The sequence below is a fragment of the Mustela lutreola genome, chromosome 2 (assembly GCF_030435805.1).
Source record: "Mustela lutreola isolate mMusLut2 chromosome 2, mMusLut2.pri, whole genome shotgun sequence".
Classification (NCBI taxonomy): Eukaryota; Metazoa; Chordata; class Mammalia; order Carnivora; family Mustelidae; genus Mustela; species Mustela lutreola.
The window spans coordinates 193,137,749-193,158,742 of record NC_081291.1 but is presented as its reverse complement, the minus strand read 5'-3'; the positions used below and the strand labels follow the sequence as shown (position 1 = coordinate 193,158,742).

The window sequence follows — 20,994 nt, the reverse complement described above, 5'->3', positions numbered from 1 at the left end:
CTCCTTGTTCAGCTGCAACCCTGGCCTTTTGGGGTCCGTGCAGTCTTGGTTCTGAATAACAGGGAATAAGGAGGGGAAAAAAAAAAAAAGCTTTCCCCTCTATTCTAAACAGGCCTTCTCTCCTTTGAGTCCAAGCCGCTAATTATGCCGGGCACGCTGAATGATGAGTAGTGGTTTTGTGATCCCGATTATTGTTCACAAGGGCTGAGATCACCAATGCATTTTCCTAGGTATAGAGAATTTGAAGGGAAAAGTCTGAGTACTTATTATCTCTTTGTTTTCTTAAACAGTGCCTATTTACAAACTTTTCACTAGTGAGTAAAAACATTTACTGGCAATAAAACACAGCAGTGTTTCAGAATGTCAACCTCTTCCCCCAAAACATGATAAAGTACTCTGAATGTTTGGAAGGAACAAAGCTGCTTTCTTTTTGTTTCTTGCCACAGCACAGGGTAAGGAGATGAGAAGAAAAGAGAAAGAAAATTAAAAATAACTAATATATTATATCATCTCATATTAGGTAAAACATGAAAAACATTTCTCTGCATATTATATATTAAACATTATAGTGAGATAAATATTTCATCTATATATTTCCCTTAGAGCTATCTATAGTGCAAACTTAAGCAACTGTACCACACAAAACCCCAATAAAGTAAATGAAACAACACATCATGACAGATTGGGGAGAGATAACTCTTACTCCTCACAAAATTCTATTGGTAATGAAATGAAGGACATGAGAATAAAGAAAAGAAAACTGCTGGGTGATAAATCCTGTGGCCTCTGAGGTAGGCTAGAAACCTCTCTTTGGGTAGCTATTTGTTTTCTAAGAAATTAAGTGGGATCTTGTTAAAACATTTATAGTTTCAAATATTTTAATTGTCTCTGGGTCCAGCCTTCATTAAAGGTCCTTGGGGACAAGAGTCATGCTATAAAAATATTATATACATAAAGTCACTAATTATGTAGAATGGTATCCAAAGATGCATACTGAATAAGTGATCGACTAAGATGACAAGGAAACTCACATTCGTTTCTACACAGCCTGCATAGTCTATTTATAAAATTTGGTAAGTAGATAGATACTGCAGTGTCTTCTTTAGCATCGAGAAAACCAAAATAAACCTTGCGGAAAAACTGTGAGCATATGAAGAACACACTGTCCAAATGCTATTTCCTCGAGAGTGAAATTTTGAATCTTGCTGTCTGTGTATTTTTCTCATATGTTTGTAATTTACTGCTAAGTTCCCTTTTTGTCAGAGTTTTCATATCCATTAAACAGAGCTAAGTACTGAATGGCAACTTTTTGTGAAGGTAATTGTGTTTATCTTGTAGGACTGGCAGACTCTTCTATTTGGTCCAGTTTGGGTAAACATTCATTTTAATTAGCCAAAATTGGAAGCAAACAAGCTGTGAAGATAGAAAAAGAGTGTTGCCTGCTCTAACTTCTACAAATGTAATCCTGGAGTCTCCCATTTTTGTGGTCTTTTTTCCTCATAGGACACACCATTATTACTAGCATCATTGACTGAAACCTTTTATCTCCACCTGCTGGAAGCATGAAACATAACTGGGTCCAAGATAATCACTGACATATTTCAGGAAGGAAAAAAAAAATATTTGTACAAATTAGATTTTTAAATCACCCATTTTAAACTACAGTCTTTGCTACATTATTTTTGTCACTGATGGATTTACAACCCTAAAACTCTTTGTTTTGTGATTGTTACAAGGTTTATTCTTCTTGTCTATTTTTTTTTTTTAAGTTTAAAGTTCTTTTAAAGTTACATTTCATCTAAACTGTCAGGCAATTAGTTTGCAAAGAAAATGGTGGCAGTAGATGAGAGCTGGATAATGGTCAAATTATGGTCCTTAGGAAAGACATTGGTATGGAAAGATCATAGATCATATTTCTTGAGTTACGAGAAATGTAGTGCATATTTTTTTATTACGTACAAAGAAAAATGATGCAGAGGTAAGAGCTTCAAAAAACAGATTTCTCTTTAAAAAAAAAAACAAACCTCGTTTTTTTCAGGCTGTAACACTGGGTTTTAGCTGCCTCAGGGGGTATGGAAACAGAAAGCAGCTGCCTGGGTTCACCTTCTGTTGTATAAATTAATCATCACTGTTGATTATTCACTAATTTACTTTAAAAAAAATCTAATGTGTCTTCTAAAAAAGTTACCTTTTAGATTGTTTAATTATAATCGAATGTAATGCTTTAAGTGGAAGCCTAATTCTATTACAGAAAACCAAAATAAAAGTTAATGCATAATGAGTATTAAAAAAAAGTATTTGTCTTTTGTTTAAAAATGTTTATACTTTTATGGTATTTGATAATAACAATAACCACTACAGAAAAAAAAGAAAAGAAAGGAGAAATTATCTGCTAACATTGGATTTCTCCCTTTTGAACTAGATAATGCCTTTTTTTAAGTTTCCTAAGAAAATATTGAATACATTATATTTTTTTCTGACACTTTAGATTCCCCCCCTTAATTCTCTTACAGTCATTTTTGATTGGCAATATGCCATTTCAGCCATGCTGAATACACAAAAACATGAAGAAATGACGTTTTAGCAAATATTTCAGAATTTTATAAGTTGTATATTTCCTCTACCAGCATTTAAACAAGAAAGCTGCAGAAGGCCCCTGCCAAAAGTTTACCACCCCACACATAAGTGTACATTTTAGTAAATATGAGTCAGTTTTCTGGCAAATAAGTCAGTTTTCTTTCTCTCCCTCTCTCCCTTTTTTTTTTTTTTTTAAAGAATCTGTCCTTTCTTAATGTGGGGCTCAAACGCACAACCCCAAAATCAAGAGTCACATAGCTCCACCAACTGAGCCAGCCAGGCACTCTGGTTTTCTTTTCTAGCTAAATAAAAGTAAAAATAAAAATGAGAATAGCACTAATACCTAAGTAGTAACAAAGCAATGGAATTGCATTCATATTTTCAATATACACTTACAGAATGGTTATTTACAAGTGATATAATTGGCTAAACACAAATTATTTATGTAAAGCTAAAAATATTATTTATCAAGTAACATCTGCAGTAACTAACACCCCCAAGTTCCACAGCTTTCTGTTGAATGAATAAAAGAATAGTAAGAGAAATTGATCTTGAATTTAACTATTTATAAGTTAATCTCTTTGATTAAGCAATCAAATAATGGCAAATATAAACTGTTGCGTGCATAGTTAAAATAAATGTCCTCCGAATTGCTTTTACAATAGGAATCCGTTTGTGCTTGTTCCATTTAGGTTCTAATAAATCACTGTGGAAATACTAACACTATATTCCAACCAACTGTGTTATTATTACAAGCAATAATTTACATTAAAAATCTAAATATGCATTATATTACGCATAGTATTAGCAACTGACTGAAATGGCAGATCCAGCACACACAATGACCTCCACTCCACTCCACTGAAGCCACTGACACAAAAGTTATGAGATGGGTTAGAGGAACTGGGAACACCAATGAACACACTTCTGGAGACGAGAGAAAGAATGAGAATGTGTTCAGGAATCAAATAGAGTTGCAACTTAAAATCCATAAGGTAACTCTAGAAAACGTGTAAGTCTGCAGAGACAGCCCTTGGAAATCAAGACCCAGTCAGCAGGTACTGTGGAAGATGGCCGTGAAAAAGGACATTTAAGAAAGGGGGATTAATTAAAGGTCTTTAGGAGGGCAACTTTTTCACTTGAAACCCCCTCCTTCCCAAATGTAGGCAAAAGCAGGCAGCTGGCCTTTACCTCCAGCAATAACAGCTGACCCTTTCCAGTGACACTGAACAACCTATCAGGTGAAACCTCACATAATCCTTTAATTTGAGCACTCCTATAGTCTACAGCTGGCTTCCTAGCTGCTCCCTCACCCACTCCGCCCCCCCAAAGCAAAGTCTCCCTTTTACTTATCTCACACAGAACTCAGAGTGAGATTCCCGAGTAATAGTCAGTTGTAACTCAGAGGCATTCATTAACTATTCAGTCCCTTTTTCTGTAGGAAGGATTCTCAGACATGCAAAAAATCTACAGAAAGAGGTGGAGAGGCCAAAATTAAGAAAATAAAAATTGACTCCAGAGGAAATTAAAATAACTCAAGCATCATAGAAACCAGGGGGAAAGACTAACCATAAACTCCAATTTCTGAGTAAACTCAGGAATATTCAGGAAGTGATTACATCAACAAAACAAGAAAAATAATGTTATGAAAAAGGAATAATTAGAAAACAAGAGCATGTATGTGGAGATTAAAATGACAACTAAATTTAAAATCATGGCTAAAATTAAAAATAAAGACTGTTCAGTAGGATTAGATAAAACAGCCCAGATTAGAATGGTGGATTGCTCCTGTAGTGCAGTTTCCACTGATGGGTACAAGAGTAAATTTATTTGACAAAGAACGTGGTGGGAATACTCCGTCTTCCTAATGGCCATTATGTTGTTCAGGCATCCAACGCTCACCAGCATGTCTCCAGTGAAGATGATCCCAAATCCTGGCTCCAGGTGCCTAAGCCATCCTCCACATGCCATTTCCCTGGTCCATTCCTTGGTTCCCAAGGTCATGATTACCTGAAGATGCCTCAAACAGCCTGAAGGGAAGAGCTTAGGTGGGAGAAATTCTCCTCTACTAATCTCCACCATTAAAAAACCCAACTAAATTTAAAATCATCAGTATCATCAGTAAATTATCTCTAACACAGGAGGCCTGAATTCAAACCAAATAAAGTGAAATCAGTTCATGCTCATGAATCAAGCATGTTCCATCATTGTGTGTGTGTGCATAAAAAGAATGATTTTAAGAAGACGCTCAGGGGTACACTGACAAACACACACATGTATTTTAAAAAATGTTTCTAATAACCAGGAAAAGATTTCATAAGCATACTCTCATCCTGATTGAAGTGTATTTTAAGGATAATTTATTCTTCTCCTTCGTAGTTGTTAATTGTTTGAATTTGAGTCAAGTCTAGATAACAACACAAAGGCCTAAAAGCCTGCATTTACTCACTTCCTTATTTAAGTTCAGGTAAGAGAATAATATACTTGTATATAGAGTTGAACCCAGTCAAGTCAGTTCTTAGACTTATTAGGGCATGACGCTGTTGACACTAGGCTAAGTGTAAGCCTTGACCTTTGCACTTCTGCTGTGACCTCAGGGACTAGACCCAAGCATCTCACAGCAACCTTTACAACTTGAATGATGTCAGATCAAGGCTGCTATGTTTTTTAAAGGATCAGTTAGCCCAAAAGAAATTTATTTACTTTGCCTGTTGTTATTAATTCCTCTGAGTTTTTTTTTTCAGAAACTGTAGTCAAATCATTTCTACTTCTGTAACAACAAAATGTTCTCTAAATTCTTTAAAGTTTACATCTAAAATCTGTTAAGTCAAAATGTTTGTTCCCACAAAATCCCGTCATATTTTGATGGAAATTCAAACCAAAGCAAAAGCTATAAGTAAAAAGTAAAAAGTGTTCAATACTAAAGGAGGAGAGAGTGGCTAATTTATTACATATTAGGACTTTTTTATGTCCATTATTATAGTTTTATTATATTTTATTATATAATATAATATTATTTATATATATATATATATATATATATATATATATATATTATAGTTTCCAGCACTTAAGTTCCATGGAGCAGCCTCAAAATATCTAGTCTTTTAAGCAGAACTGGTCCTCATAACTGTCAGACTTCATTTCTAAATCTGTCTTTACGATGGATGCAAATACTAAACACAGCTTTGAAAGGAAGCTTTAGCCTGCTAATCCCACTCCTGGGTCATAATAACCAACCTTCTGCCCTCAACCTCCCTTCTTTAACTGAAATCCAGTCTCCATGATTTGAATCCAACTAGTGAAAAGGAAAAGACTATATCGAATTACCTAAAGTACTTACTGGGAGAAATAGAAATGGAAGCATTTGGGGGTAGCTGGATCTATTAAAAACAGTGAGAGAAGAAGGCAATTTTCCCTTCTAAGAGGGTGCTAGTGTATTTTATGGTGGTAAATTGCCTTCTTTATGTAAAAGATAGTAAATCTGTTGATGCCATTTGTTAGGATAGTCTTATCTCAACAAAAGCCATGCATTCTGGGTGTAAAGTCTCTGAATCGCAACAAGGTTAAACGGGGCTCTAAAAAGAACTTGCAATTCAAAATACCGAGTAAATGGGTTCACACAGCACGGATTTTATTATAGACCAACCTAATTTTCACATTTTCCTCTCTATAACAAGCAAGTCGTTTGTTCTCCACACTCATAATGGAAAGAAAACAAGAGTTTCTTTGTTTGTGTACATTAACTCGATGCTGTAAAAGTCATTCAGTCAAGCTTCACTATACTCTCACCCTTAAACCTTAACCTGACTTGGAACAATATTTGTAGCCTCTAAAATTACACTGGTTGAACCCAGACGGAGTTAATCACCCTTCACTGTCTCAGTGAAAAGTATAATGACCCTCCATTTAATGTGAAGCCATTAAAATGCTAGAAGGGGCAAGAATTCACATTGTGTGTTTATAAATACCTCACAGACATGAATCCATACATTCAAGCCACCAGGACACTTTTCATATGGCACTTGTTTAGAGAACCAGATGGAAAATAATGACGGCTGTACACTGAAACCCAGAAGTGTCTGTTCTGTTGTCTTACACTGGGCGCCTTATACTTTTAATACATAAATTATTTCTTTGGTAACTCAATGGAGATGATCCAAATCAGAGCTGGGTGATTAATGATATTATTTTCTTTCCCTAACTACCGTTGCTTCCCACACAAGGCAAACCTGTGAGATCTTTCACGCGTACATTTGGATTTCTTTTTCAAATCCTTCCTTCAAGACTGCTACAGTATGGCACAAGTCCAGGGGGCGCTGTTCCTGTCCTACATGGGGTCTGCGCTCTAGCCAGGGGCTGGTCATTCAGGTCAACGTGAACCATGAAACTGAAACTAGAACAGAGGCCTAGGCCACTTCCTTCCGTTGCCCTGGTACCACCCTTGAGGAAGCCACCATCCACCCCCATGGGCATCAGAATCCTCTGAAATGTTCCCCGCACTTCCACTGTTGCCTCTGTAATCCACTTCCAGAGCACGCTGTGTAATCCTTTCAGCTTTCACAGCACAGCATGGCATTCGTGTGCTTGCTACCATCTTAATCCACTTGAAATAGAAAAGTCCTCACTAGGCCCTTGGAGTCCCTAAATCAGAGAATGAAAAGTGCCATGTAGTTCATTAATAGGGCAATTAATAGGGCAATGGGCGGTCAGACCTGAACACACACAGTATGAGTGAAGGATCCCAGAAAACCGGGGAGAGAGCCTACGGGGGGTGATCCCCACCCATTTCCAAGGGACAGCTTCCACATGGGAGCGAGACTCTAAAGTTCCCAGATTGTCTAGCTTCTCAGGGGTAGCTAGATGTCTGGGTTTTGAAATGTTGCTTGAAATTTTTAAAAATATGAAAAAAACAAATACCTCTGCAAATTGGCATAAGAGGCTGTTGGGTGATGACACCTGATGACAATCTCTATTGATCAACAGACCTTTCTGTTCCTCTAATTCACCAAGCGCTTTCTGCCTCAACCTTGGCATACACTTATCCCATCATTTATCGCATTTGTTCTTTTCCTTTGGATCTGAATTCAAATGTCTCCCCCTCAAACCTTTCCCTGACTGTTCTATCTAGTATTAAGTCCTCCCCACAAATCCCTACCACATCAGCCTGATTCTTCTTATAGTACCTCATCCCCATGGAAGGTGAGTGGACAGTTTCCACTAGTAAATGTAGTCTACAAGCAAGGACTTTCTTGATGTATTAAAAAAAAACCTACTTTCAGTAAAAATTAATACAGTATATGCTCAACTGAGCCAATAACTAACACATCCACACCCACACAAACACTCACACAACTTTCAAGCTTCATTACTTCATAAATGCATATTGGCAGGATGATGAGCTGTTGCTTGTTCACTAAATACCTACAACAGATTTTGTCATAAAGAAAAAAATACTATGTGTGTATACACACAGACATGTATATTTTTTTGTGTATTGTATAGAAATGCGTTAATACACAAAAAGATATTAATCTGCCTCTAGGTAGTTTGGCCAAATGGGCTCTTTTTGAGGAAAATTTCATGGAGATATAAAGCAGGGGTTCTCAGTTTGAGGTAATGCCCTCTAAGAGCCATGGCAATATCTGGAGACATTTTTGCATGTCAGAACTAGGGAGATGCTATGACATCCAGTTATACAGGCCAAAGACACTGCTAAACATCTTATAAGGCACAGGACAGCCATCAAAAGAAGGAATCGTCTGGCCCAAAATGTTCTTGGTCCCGAGCTTAAGAAACACTGATTGATATAGGGTCTTCTCTTTGCCTCACTCCTACTTTCCCAAAATAAAGGAATAAGCCATCCCACATTTTTGTCTTGGGGGTGGTAGGGAATAATTTTAAACATGTTCCTCAACATCATTGTGAAATAATTGGTTTAAAAAGTTTGTTTGTTTGTTTGTTTGTTTGTTTTTCAAGAAAAAAAAAAAAGAAAAAAGTTTGATTATTTCTCTGAAGGCATATAATTCTGTAAGGGACTCACCCTCCACCCCCGAAAAACAAAACAAAACAAAACCCAAGAAATCCTATTGTGTTGTTTTCATTTTGGTTTGTGCCTAGTATAAGACCTCGTCCATTCTAAGCCTAGTGAACTAATGAACCGAATAGCACTGATTTATTATTTTATGCTTCACCTTAGCCAAGTCTCTAAATGTTTATTTAATAAATGCAGCAAACAAAGTTGAAGTATAAGACACTGTGTTGGGTCTAGGCATATATACATTAAGAAGAAAGTCTCCTTGCCCTCAAATTATTCAAAATCTGACGATGGAAGCAAACAGATAATACTTTTAATATAAGATAATTATAACTTTTAGCCTTATAAAGGGCATATACACTATTACAGCAGTGCATGGAAGGGCCAGTTCACCTGGACTTGAAGGATGTGGTTGACAGGGGGTCCCTGGGGGGCTCAGTCATTAAGCATCTGCCTTCGGTCCAGGTCATGATCCCAGGATCCTGGAATGGAGACCTGCATTGGGCTCCCTGCTCAACAGGAAGCCTGCTTCTCCCTCTCTCTCTCTCCCCCGCTTCTATCCCCCCTCTCACAGTCTCTCTCTGTCAAATAAATAAATCAAACCTTTTCTAAAAAAAATTGGGTGCTGGATGGAGGGGATAAGAGTCCAAAATGTCTTCCAAGACAGGATGTCTGACCTGCCTCAGATGTGTTGAGTACTAATTAGGCAGAGGAGTAGGAGGAAGCAACAGCATTTGGAAAGAGCAAGTCATTTAGCAGTGCTGGACTAAGTGGCTGGTTTCTCTCTGGAAATAAGAGAAGGGAAACATGAAGGCCTTAATTTGTGAACATAAAAAAAATTTCTGTCTTAGTATACATTGGGCCAGACTGAGGTTTCCTTCTCACTTGGAGATTCTATGAGCTAAATGTTTCTTCAATCACCTTATGACAAACCTGCCCTTAAAACATCTTTCTTCATAACTGTTTTTGCGACATTTATTTATAGTAAAGTCTCTTTGAACCTATATACAATGATCACAAATTAACACTTTAATTTCAAAAGTAGAAAAGTTTACAATTCCAAAGATCAAAACTTATCTAAAATCAAATCAGCATTCATGCAACATTGGGTCCACTGGACTGGGGCTTCATCCCAATCACTGTTTTACTTTGCCACTGTTTATTCCAAATAATGTTACATAGTGATTACTCAGCAGATATTTGTAGAATTGAATCATAACTTGAATCTACTCCAGACCCCATGTGGTTTTTTTTCTGCATCAATAGCCTATATTGAAATTGCAATGTACTTATCAAAGCGTAAATATGTTCGAAATTGGGGCGGATACAGTTAAACAGGCTCAGAAACAACCATTTCCTTTAATTCTCGCTTCTTTAATCATACATGCCTCTAATCCTAGGTACAGGCTCATATTATTGTAATCAAAATACTGATAGTAATAATAACAAAAGCAGGCAAGGTGGACTTATCTTAGGTCCTGCCCACTTGTCTCCCTCTTTGCCTACCTCAAGCCCCTCACCGGGGAAACTTCTTTTACCACTTCCACTAGAATGTCTCCTGAAGTTTTATCTCTAAATACTTCTCTTAAAATCCCGATGGAATTTCTCAGCATTTCGGGCACTGTGGAATGCTCATGTGGACAACCCACTGGCATGGTAAACTCAACACATGAAAGGAGAAATCATAGCATTTCCTCTACACATACTGTTCCTCCATTATCATTGGAGTTCCTGTTGCTGACGGAGTCATCTGTACCATGTGGAGTCCCTCCATCTTGCATACACTCTACCAAATCTATCTATTCATTCCACCATCCAAAAACTCTGTATCTTTCCCTTTATTTCCATCAACACTGTCTTCATCCATCATCTCTCCCCTTTATTGAGAGTCTTCTAAGTCTTCTCATTACCTGTGGTATTCTGCCTGTTCAATCCATCACCCATGCCACTGGTTGAGAGAGCTTTCTAACCCACCAAGTTTTTCCCTACCTGAAAAACATTCCTGGTTTTCCACATAATGAAGTTCAGTACAGTGAGCACGGAGGAAAAGAACCTTTATACTCTGACCACAGTGTAACCTCAGGAGTACCCAATCAGTAAGCAATTCCAAACAATTTCAGGTTCCTCGGTATCCCACACAATTTCTCCTCTCTTTGCCTATACATAACTGTTTCTTCAGTTTCATCTGATAGGCAAACAAGCAGAAGAAAGGATATAGTCAATAATACTTCAATTATTCTTCAAATAAAAGAACATTTTTCCTTCTTGCATATATATCTAAATATATGTTTTGTGTGTGTTTCTATAGATACATACATTTTTTTCGTATCATGCACGTACCTTCCTCAGTTATCAGGCGATAAGAATTTGGCATGTAAAGACCATAACTAAATTCACCTTCATATCTCCAGTACCTGCAAGTCTTTCATCTATGGCCAGTGCCCAGTAGAAGTTATTTTGAATAGTAGATCTCTTAAAGAATAGGAGACTATTACATGGTGTGTTTTATGCTCATGGTATGTTTTATGCCCATCTTCTAATGAGTGAGTTTCAGTAATGTACAAGGAAGTTTTTCTAAGTTTCTTTTTTTAATAACCTGAGGTTCTTGAATTCTCCAGATGTTTCTCTACAACCTCAATGATAGAGGTTACTCACGGTAATTATGTTTAATTGTTCCTAAAAGAAACAGTTAAATATTCAAATCTCTCTCCCTAACAACATTGAAGGCCAACCTAAATGCTGTATATTCTTTACTAGTACATTTATAGAAAAAAAAAAAACCTAAAAGATAGTTAAAATATTAAATAATATAGTCTTATTTTATCATTCCTTTGTGGGAAGACTTATTTTTTTCATTAGATGTACTTTATGTTTTTAGAATGCTAAAATGATCAGTTGAGACTGTTCATTCAACGAATATTTACTGAGTACCCACAGTGTGCTATGTATTTGGTAACTATTGAGGATACTTAATTCTGTAAAACAGGCATGAGATGTGAGAATACTGGGAAAAGCAGAATTTAAATAAAGATGGACACTAATTAATAGGCTGACAAAGTGCTTTGAATAAAAGTATGCAGTGCCTTTAAGAAAGTCTAAGAGAAAGGAAAAAAAAATTAAAAAGTGACCAGGAGCACATGGCAAGCCAGCAGCTGTGACAGGCATACTGGAATTATTGGCCTGGGATTGAATACAGAGAAAGTATAAAGGCAGAATCGCCCCACACTCAAACTAATAGCAATATTACAAAATAGACTGTTCCTTTGGCCATGCAACCTTGAGCAGACAACTTTCCCTACCCTCTCCAAAGTTCCCCTGATATTAGGTTCATTCATCAGTACTTAATCAGCATTAACCATTTCTGCGGCTTTCCCAGAAAATACATTCTATGAAGAAATAAAATGAAATAACATCCCTAAGATTTTTGTGTCTTAAGACTTGGAAGTGAAAGTTCTAGATGCAAATTTGATCTCTTTTGAGCCTAAAATGATGTCTTCAGTGAAAAATCTAAGCTTTACTGTCATTTATTTATAACTTATCTCCATCAACAGACACACAATTTCATCTCATTTTATCAACACACACACACACACACACACACACACACACACACACACACACACGAGCTCAGAATCTCAGTATTGGTTTGAACTCTGAGCTCATTTCCCTATCACCTGTTTAGACTTTAAACTTCTACTACTGTTACCTATTTCTTTAAACTTCTACTACTGTTACCTATGTCTTTTTTCCATTTTGATCTCAAAATGCTTCAAGGTAGGTAACATTACTACACCCAATTCACAGATGAGGAAACTAAGGCTTGAAAAGCGGAAGTGATATAACCAACATCCCATACCTCACCAATGTATTACCGACACTTTCTTATTTTTTTGTGCTGTTGATGCTGTGGGGCAGCTGAGTCCTTGCTGCCTGGTGAACACGGCCTCTCCCAAGGCTAGTCAGTTCCTAGGAGTGGCAAACTTTACTTGCGGAAGAGCACACCTTTCAAATACAAACCCGTCTATCCAGAGCCCACACACGGAGCACCTCTCCTCTCTGCCTCACACCACCCCAAGTCCAGGCCCTGAACAGCTAGGGACCTTCCTGGGGCTCACAGCCTGCTGAAATTACTGAAACTATCCAACCTGAAATCTGTTTGCCTTCCATACCCTGCCTCACTCCTCCTTTCTCACGAAAACAACAACAAAACACTTTTGCCCAGAGCTATCCTCTCCCTCCAACCTCCCATCCAACCTGCTGCTTCCCGGTGTAGCCTTGCATGGCAACCTGTGTGTGCCTCCTGTTTTTTGGAAACTGTGAGTAAAAACTTCACGACAAGTCATTACCATGTCTGCAGGTCTGGCTTATTCCTGTTGACAATAAATCCTAGCTACATTTTCAAACAGGCAGGGCTAGGACCAACATTAGAGCACAGCCGGCCAGACACACAGAATGGGATAAGTAATTATTCGTTAAATAAACGAATTCCTCTGGAGGCTGAAATCTTACTCCCCATATTATTCCACAAAAGACCCATTTTGCCAAGCCCATGTCCATGACTCATCTAAAAATCAGCTTCTGTGTACCACAGTAGTCATGTTTCTCATCTGACTTTTGGTTTCGTGAACAAAGAACTTAAATATAAAGAAGGGAGACAGGTACAATATTTCTAGATTCAGAGAACATGTTTAACCTGTGAGAGGTTTGTTACTGGTACTTCTCGACCTTCCCTTCCAGTTCTACTCCCCCTGGCTGGCCTCCGTATTACTCCAGGATCTCCGTGGCCTCAACCTTCTCCATCCTGGGCACTTCCCAATGTGTCACCATCCGACCAGCCACATGAAAACTTCCATTCCCCAAGTGCTAAAAGTTGAACTCCAAGTAAAAGAGGACCTATAATCTGATTAAAATAATTCACAGTAAATTGCAAATCTCTTAATCCTCTTAGAGGCATTAACATTTTTTTAAGTTTGAGGGGTTGGTGGAACCACAGGCTATAACCTCTAATTGTTGGCATTTTAGTACCACATAAACAATAATATCTTTTGCTTTATTCGACAGAAATGGCTATTACATTGGCATGGCAATCTGCCCAGAAATCCGTCTCCAACCTGTCAAATTAACCCTTAGTTTTTTCTTAAGAAGCTTCACACTTTTTCTGCTTTTGTTTGTTTGTTGCTTTTTGAATCTCTGGCAAGAGGTCTTTAAGGTTTGCATTCTTTGCAGGGGATAACTTTATGTTTCCCATTTGTAACTCAGGGTCTATCCCAGCAACTATTATAAAGTAGTTTCTTTAAAAGAAAAAAAAATATTGATAAAGACTATCAATCAGCAAAATAATACTAAAAGCAACACGATAATTCACATTCAAGTAGACGTTAGAACATGTCAAACACCATTTTGAACACTTCACATACATTAACTTAATTAACCTTCACAGCATCCGTATGGAATAGTTATCAAAATTATTTCCACTTTACTGATGAAGAAGCTGAAAAGTGAGACGCATAACCCACCGAAGAGACATGGCTGGTCTGAAGCCCATACACACCCCTGCAATCACAACACGCTACTGAGAGGTACACAATGACTAGAAAAAACTCACTGGTAAATAATCCAGTTCATTGTACTATTCCTGGGCTAAAAACTACAGAACTGAAATTCTCGTGGTGGCCTAAATATCAACTTTTCAATTCCCATACTTTAGAGATGAAAAAAACCAACTCACTCTTGCATGGTAAAAAGCTAGGTAGTAGCAGATTCAGGGCCAGCAAAAGCTATGTCTAAATCCAAGTCATGTTTTTTCCCTTGCCATACTACAGTGAGTTCAGAGAAAAATCATACAAAAATCTATAAAATTCAAACAAAGGTAGACACTCAAAGTCCTATCCAATCCATTTTGTAGAATCCAGTAAATATATAACTATTAAGAGCCCCCCATTCATACATTACTTTCGAATTTGGTGCTTTACAACATTTCTACCACTAGATGTTCCAGAAAACTTTTGTCTTTTTTTTTTTTTTTTTAAATAAACACTGGGATAAAGATTTGTGGTATTTGGTAATTCTGGTGTTTCTGCTTTCCAACTGTTCATTTCTCTGTTTCTAAGAAGAATAAAACTTTATGCAAGAATAAGAAGTATGAGTATTAATCCCTTTTATAACTCTTGTCAAAGCAAAGTACTTTATGTTCTGAATCACTTAGTAATTCATTGAATGTGCTGGTTGTGATACTTAATTAGACAGATACCCTTGTAGTTGGAAAGGAGACCTAGACAAGTAAATGCAATACGGTATGATCGCCAACAAAGTTGCCTACCCTTTTATAGGGTGCTGGAGAAATAGACATGGAAAACATCAAATCGACCTTGGGTGGGTGGGAAGGATAGCTAAGGCTTCCTGGAGGAGGAGACACATGTATTGATTCATCAGGGAAAACAGGAATTGAAATGGAGGCAGAGGAGGAAGGAGAGAAAGGAATGGCTCTAGAAAGAGCATTCCCTGATGGAGGAAGAGCATCTAGAAAAGCTGGAGGAGTAAGAGGCTCTTCACCTAGCTGAAGCTGGCTCACAGGCAGGGAACCCTAATCAGGCAGAGGTACCGTAGATCCATCAATAGTACCAACACACCTTAAACACAAAGTACTTCCTCGTGAGAAGATAAATCAAACATAATGGTTCTGTGGTTCACAAAGAAGGAAGAAAGGATCTTTATTTGGAAGAAAATAGGGAAATGAAATAGAGTTATGGACAAGGGCAATAAAGACCAACCAATGTTAGGCAAATTAATTAATATATCCTCATTACGTTCTTCTAAAGGCTGCAGTTACCAGCTATAGAAATAATCTCCATATAGGCATGGAAATCATGGCTACCCTTTTAGGTGATGAGGAATCTACTACTGCCAAGGCATTTTGTCAGAGCATCAAAATAAAGCTCATCTTTAAACATGCCTTCCCTGCGGTCAATGAACTGCTGGTGACAGTTTCCAACTTCAAATGAATCAGCACTCCTTGCTCAGGGCACATTACTGCTTCTGACCTCTTCCCCTGCCCGTGCCTTGACCTTTTCCCACTCAGACGTTATTCCCTGCCTTGAGCCTGTGAGCATCTCATATTATTTGTGAGCTGTGGCCAGAATTTAGCATGAGGAGGGCTGCCCCTGATAGATGTCTAACAGGAGTAATACTCCTAATGATCCCCAGTGGGACTCGGCCGTATTCCTCCAACCGGATGAGTTGTTTGAAGACAGAAAGAAATCCCACGCACGTTAGAGTAAAATATAACGAAAACCAGAAATTTCTACATAAAGGAGCATTTTGCCTAGATTTGGTAAGAAACGACCAGGTTTGTTTTGTTTGTTTTTTTTTTTTTTTTAAGAGTTAACAGAAGTTTCTTCCTATGTATTTAGCTTCGCAGTATGTCTTGAACACCTAAGCAAATGAGCCTCCGAATGTTAGTTCAGAAACATTTATGAATTATGCATAAGGTCTCCTCACGGAAATGCTAGATGTGTGCTTGAAAACTCTGCGTAAGCCAGGGTTTTGTAAATTAAATAACATTTTTCATTGACAAATTATCACAGAGATGTTTCATTTTCATTTCTGGCTAATATTCAACTGGCAATGATTTCTGACCCTTTAGATTAAGCTTCTCTCTTGATGAGATTTCTGTCCAATAGCTAATGATCTATAAACAATAAAATAAGGGAAACCAGACTTCTGAAAGAATCCTGTGATAAATTCTTGCAGAACTCAAAGGCTCCTCTGCAGTGCAGCCACAGCCTAAATTTTCTTTATATGACTCCTTCAAATTCCCTTACTGTGTGCTCACAACCTGTAACTTAAATGCAGCACAGTGGTGTGCCTCTTCATAGCAATCAGTAAAGCTTTAGACTGTCTGTGTTGATAATTCCTCTTCTTATTCAAGGATATATTTATTTATTCAGTTCATCAGGGACTCTGAGCTCATCAAAGGGCTTGTCAGTTTGTCTTCTTTGTTTGTTAGCTTTAGGACAAAAGAATAAACATAAACAGTCAAACTGATCACTTTGCTCGGTTCAGCAAACACAATTTGTAAAATGTAAATAGCTCTAAATAAAGGCAGGAGCTTTTTGTTAAATAAATAAGCAATTATGTAACCATTTAACTAGTAACAATACAGGAAGGAAGGCCAAACATCAGAAAAGTGAAGGCTTCCAAAATAACAAAGCTAACAGAAAGGGAGGGCACCCTTATGTGCTTCTAGAGTAAGAATAAGCAGCAACAGATAGGTCAGTCCTATGGGGGACTATGTCCTATGTGGAGTGGAAAATATAACACTGAAGCCACAAACTGTTGACCTGTGAGGTCCCATGAGGGGTGGAGACATATTATTGTTATTATTATCATTAAATATTGATATTATTAATAATATAATTATTAATTATTATTATATCAGTTGCTCCCATATATCAGTTAGGAGGTGTTACTTAAACATATGGATTTATGCCTTCTCTTGAAAACTCTGGAAGTCTATCTTGGGCCCATCTCTCTCCATGGCAGCATCCAGCCATCATTCCTGAGACCTAACTCAGGACCTTCCTCACGAACCCTAAGGAGGCATGTCCACTTTCGACCATCACAAAATACTATCAGAGAAGAAAAAAAGAGAATCTCACAAAAACTATTTTGTTTTTCTTCCCTGCCATGAATTGTGACTTCAGACCAGGAAGAATAATTCTAAGTTGGTTTAGTGGGAAATCGAGGTGGGGAGGTAAGTAGCTAGCTTCATAATACGTTTGAAATCTCCTGATCCAGAAAGGCATCACATCCCAGAAATGCTGAGAGAACTTGTAGATAAAATGAAAGATGTATTAGAAGACTGGGAAAAAGTTAAAAGCTATCCACATTTTTAACTACAAAAAAGGTTAAGTTCCTCAAACTTCATGTTACACTTTGGGACAAGAACAAATAGTTAATAAAAACAGTAACAACCAGGGCGCCTGGGTGGCTCAGAGGGTTAAAAAGCCTCTGCCTTTGGCTCAGGACATGTGGGATCGAGCCCCGCATCTGGCTCTCTGCTCAGCGTGAAGCCTGCTTCCTCCTGTCTCTGCCTGCCTTTCTGCCTACTTGTGATCTCTGTCTGTCAAATAAATAAATAAAATCTTAAAAAAAAAAACAAAACCCAACAACAAAAACAGCACAACCAAGGGAAATGACTCTTCAGCAAGGGAGGAAAATTGAAAGAAACTGTACCTGGAGAAGAGCAGATGTAGAAAGAACAGAACAGTCTTTGAATATTGAAACAGTTTCATGTAGAAAGGGAACTAGGTAGCTTTGGAGGATAAAACCAGGGCCAGTAAGACAGGGAATGAAGTTGGGCTTCAACTTAATATGAGAAAAATGTTTATAAGAATTATAAATGGAATCTTCTAGACTATGGGAAGATTGGTCCTGTCACAGAAAGTAACAAGAGTAGGATAAAGACCATGCATTCTGGGGACTGCAGAAAGGGCATATGCACAGAGAGTTAGTTAATGTTCTAATGACTCTGAGGGTTAATAACAATAACACACACAGTATTATATCCAAATCTATTCATCTGTACATGGATATCCATAGGGAAATGTGAAAAAATGTCTAATCTCTAAGAATTCAATTAACACGTTTACATCATCTTATACTTCTTGTTCACTTGGTAAAGCTTTTTATAGTCCAAACAGGCTCCCAGAGCAGTCACACGTACCTCTATTAACTTACCTATATGGTAATCAACTATTCATCAATGATATCTTAAGTGCAAGGAATGAGCTTTTTTTTTTTTTTAATATTTTGTTGGATAGTAAGGTTGATTAAATAAATGAAACAAATGTATGGAATTACTAAATAGTAAAATATGACATCATAAGTGAAAATCTATAATCATGCACTGTTGTAAAATTTACCACTTCAAATAGATTGTCAGTTTTTCAGATCACCCTCCTGGATGCACCTCTCAAATACTTCCTTTCACCCAACAAGATACTCCATTTTTTTCTCTCAACGTTTTCTGGGAATCCACTTTTTACAGGAAGTTGGCCTTGACCTCGTAATTCCCCTTAATCTATCAGTTCCCAAAAGGCGTTTCTCCCTTCTCTCACCATATCAAACATCTTTCATTCATATACTGCTAATAATTCACTCACATGCTGTAACGTTCATTTCCCTATCTATATGTTCACAGCCCAGATCTTTTGTTAAAAGTTCTTATACATGATTAGGTATGTCTGCCACATTCTTTAAAGTGTCTAATAGCATCAAAAGTTGACAGCTGGTTAATAATAATTTTTGGTTGTCATCAAGATTGATAGTGTGTAGTTTACTGAGGATTAAAAGATGTTATTAAGCCCCACTAATAATAAACAAATAGCATTAGCAAACACAAATGAATGGCAAACTGCAAAACTGCAAAGCAATGAGTATGTTTATAGAAATAAACGTTTTATGGACTACTTCTTAAGACAAAGGGTAAAACCTCAGAGCTAAGACCCCAACTCCCATATAAAGGAGGGTTTTGAACATGATACCATTTTGATTAGCAGTACAGAGTAAGGAAGCAGGAAAAGCTTCAATCTTCCCTTAAGCCTTATGTAAAGTAACAACCTATGGAAATAATGAAGAGTGTGAATGTACCTATCATCTACACATTTGGCAAAAACCCTGGAAGACCAGTAAGCTCAACTGAGAAAACCATACCTTAGAAATTATAAAACAATCTTAGTCAGACATATATATTTAAAAGAGTAAGAAAAAGTAAAATAACATTTTAAAAATCAACTATATTACTTCTGAAAAGTTACTATTACAGTACTGGTTTTGATAGGCTTCATTCTCAGATACCTTGTTAACCAATGCTGCATTCTTTGTTTTCTATAAAACTTATCATCTAAGAAGGATACGGCTTTAAAAGAATAGTAATCATAAATTCTAAATAAGCTTCTGCTTAATGTGTTTTTATTATCTATATTATCTTATTATCTCTAACAACTTATCATCAAGTAAACCATCTAACTTCAAGGTAAAAAAAAAAAATTTCAACACCAGTGCCTTAGAGAAGTTAGATGCCGGTGATTTACTTATTTATTTATTTTAAAATATTTAGTATTTTTTCCCTATATATAAGGAAATTTCTATTTCCTTAGACAATTGGGCAATCATAAACCTTAGTTAGTTTTTGCTACCTCAAAAAAAATGTTTAATGTTTATTTATTTGTCAGAGAGAAAGAGCACGAGCAGGGGGAGCAGCACGCAGAGGGAGAAGCAGGCTCCTCACTGAGCAAGGAGCCTGTTGCAGGACCCCAGGGTCATGACCTGAGCCAAAGGCAGAGGCTTAACTGACTGAGCCACCCAGGCAGCCCTCGCTACCTCAAATTTACTCCACAATGGAATTCCACCAAACCAAGTATGGCGCTGACCTGTAGGTTTCTATTTTCTCTGCTGTGTTATACCAGGATGTTTTCTTTGTTATGGGTTATCATGTGACAAGCAGAATAGAGGAAAAGACAATCTGAGAGACCAGAAAAATCTAAAAAGGAACAAAAAAAGCTTGGCAGCACAATCTACCATAATCTTGCATCACAAAAAAGCACCACACCCACAAAAACTTGATAGTCTTATTATGTATACATTTTATACTGTTTCATCTACAATCATTTCCTTTTAGAGGAATAATGTAATATGTCTGTACAATAGGGAAGAACAAAATTCAGGCTCAGACATGCGCGTTTCAAACCCTCACTCTACCGAACTAGCTGACTGACCACAGTCGAGAAACCAACTTTTCTAAATCTCATTCCCCATATTGATAAACAGGGGTGATGGCAATGCCCTCATTCCTAATGTCATATTAAATAAGGTAAGTCATGTTAGCACGTTCTGGGGGACAGACAGTAAACACTTCATAAATTTTCGGCTTTACCATTATTACTATTACTATTATCGATCCCTAGTCCTTCTGGTTCAGTGTATGCAGCTGGCCCTACACTGCCCCAGTTCATCATTTAATTACTTAATCAGTTCATTTTTTTCCTCATCAGGACATATATATATATTAAATAACCATGTATATTTAAAACATATTAAATATGTCAGTATGTCAAATGGAAAATGGTGAAAGGATAATTTTGAACATGAAACCCTAGGAAATGATGAGTTCCTCAAACTGAATGGCCGATAATAGAGAAAAGCCCAAAGGATGCAACGAATTTTGTTTTCCCTCTGGCCACAGTAAGCCTGACTAAAAGTTGCCCTCATGATGTTTCTATTCTAGCCTAATTCAGAGACTGATACTCAGTGGAAGACTCCCCTCTCTGCGCAAAACCCAGAGGCTCTGATATTTCTATTTTCCTTCTACATGTTTAGGT

General features: G+C 37.3%; 1 protein-coding gene across 5 annotated transcripts in view; it reads right to left on the bottom strand.

Moving 5' to 3' along the window:
- The window catches only part of ROBO1 (roundabout guidance receptor 1), a 1,177,330-nt gene that overhangs the window by 388,429 nt on the left and 767,907 nt on the right, over positions 1 to 20,994 (bottom strand). The gene's annotated exons all lie outside the window — the stretch shown is intronic.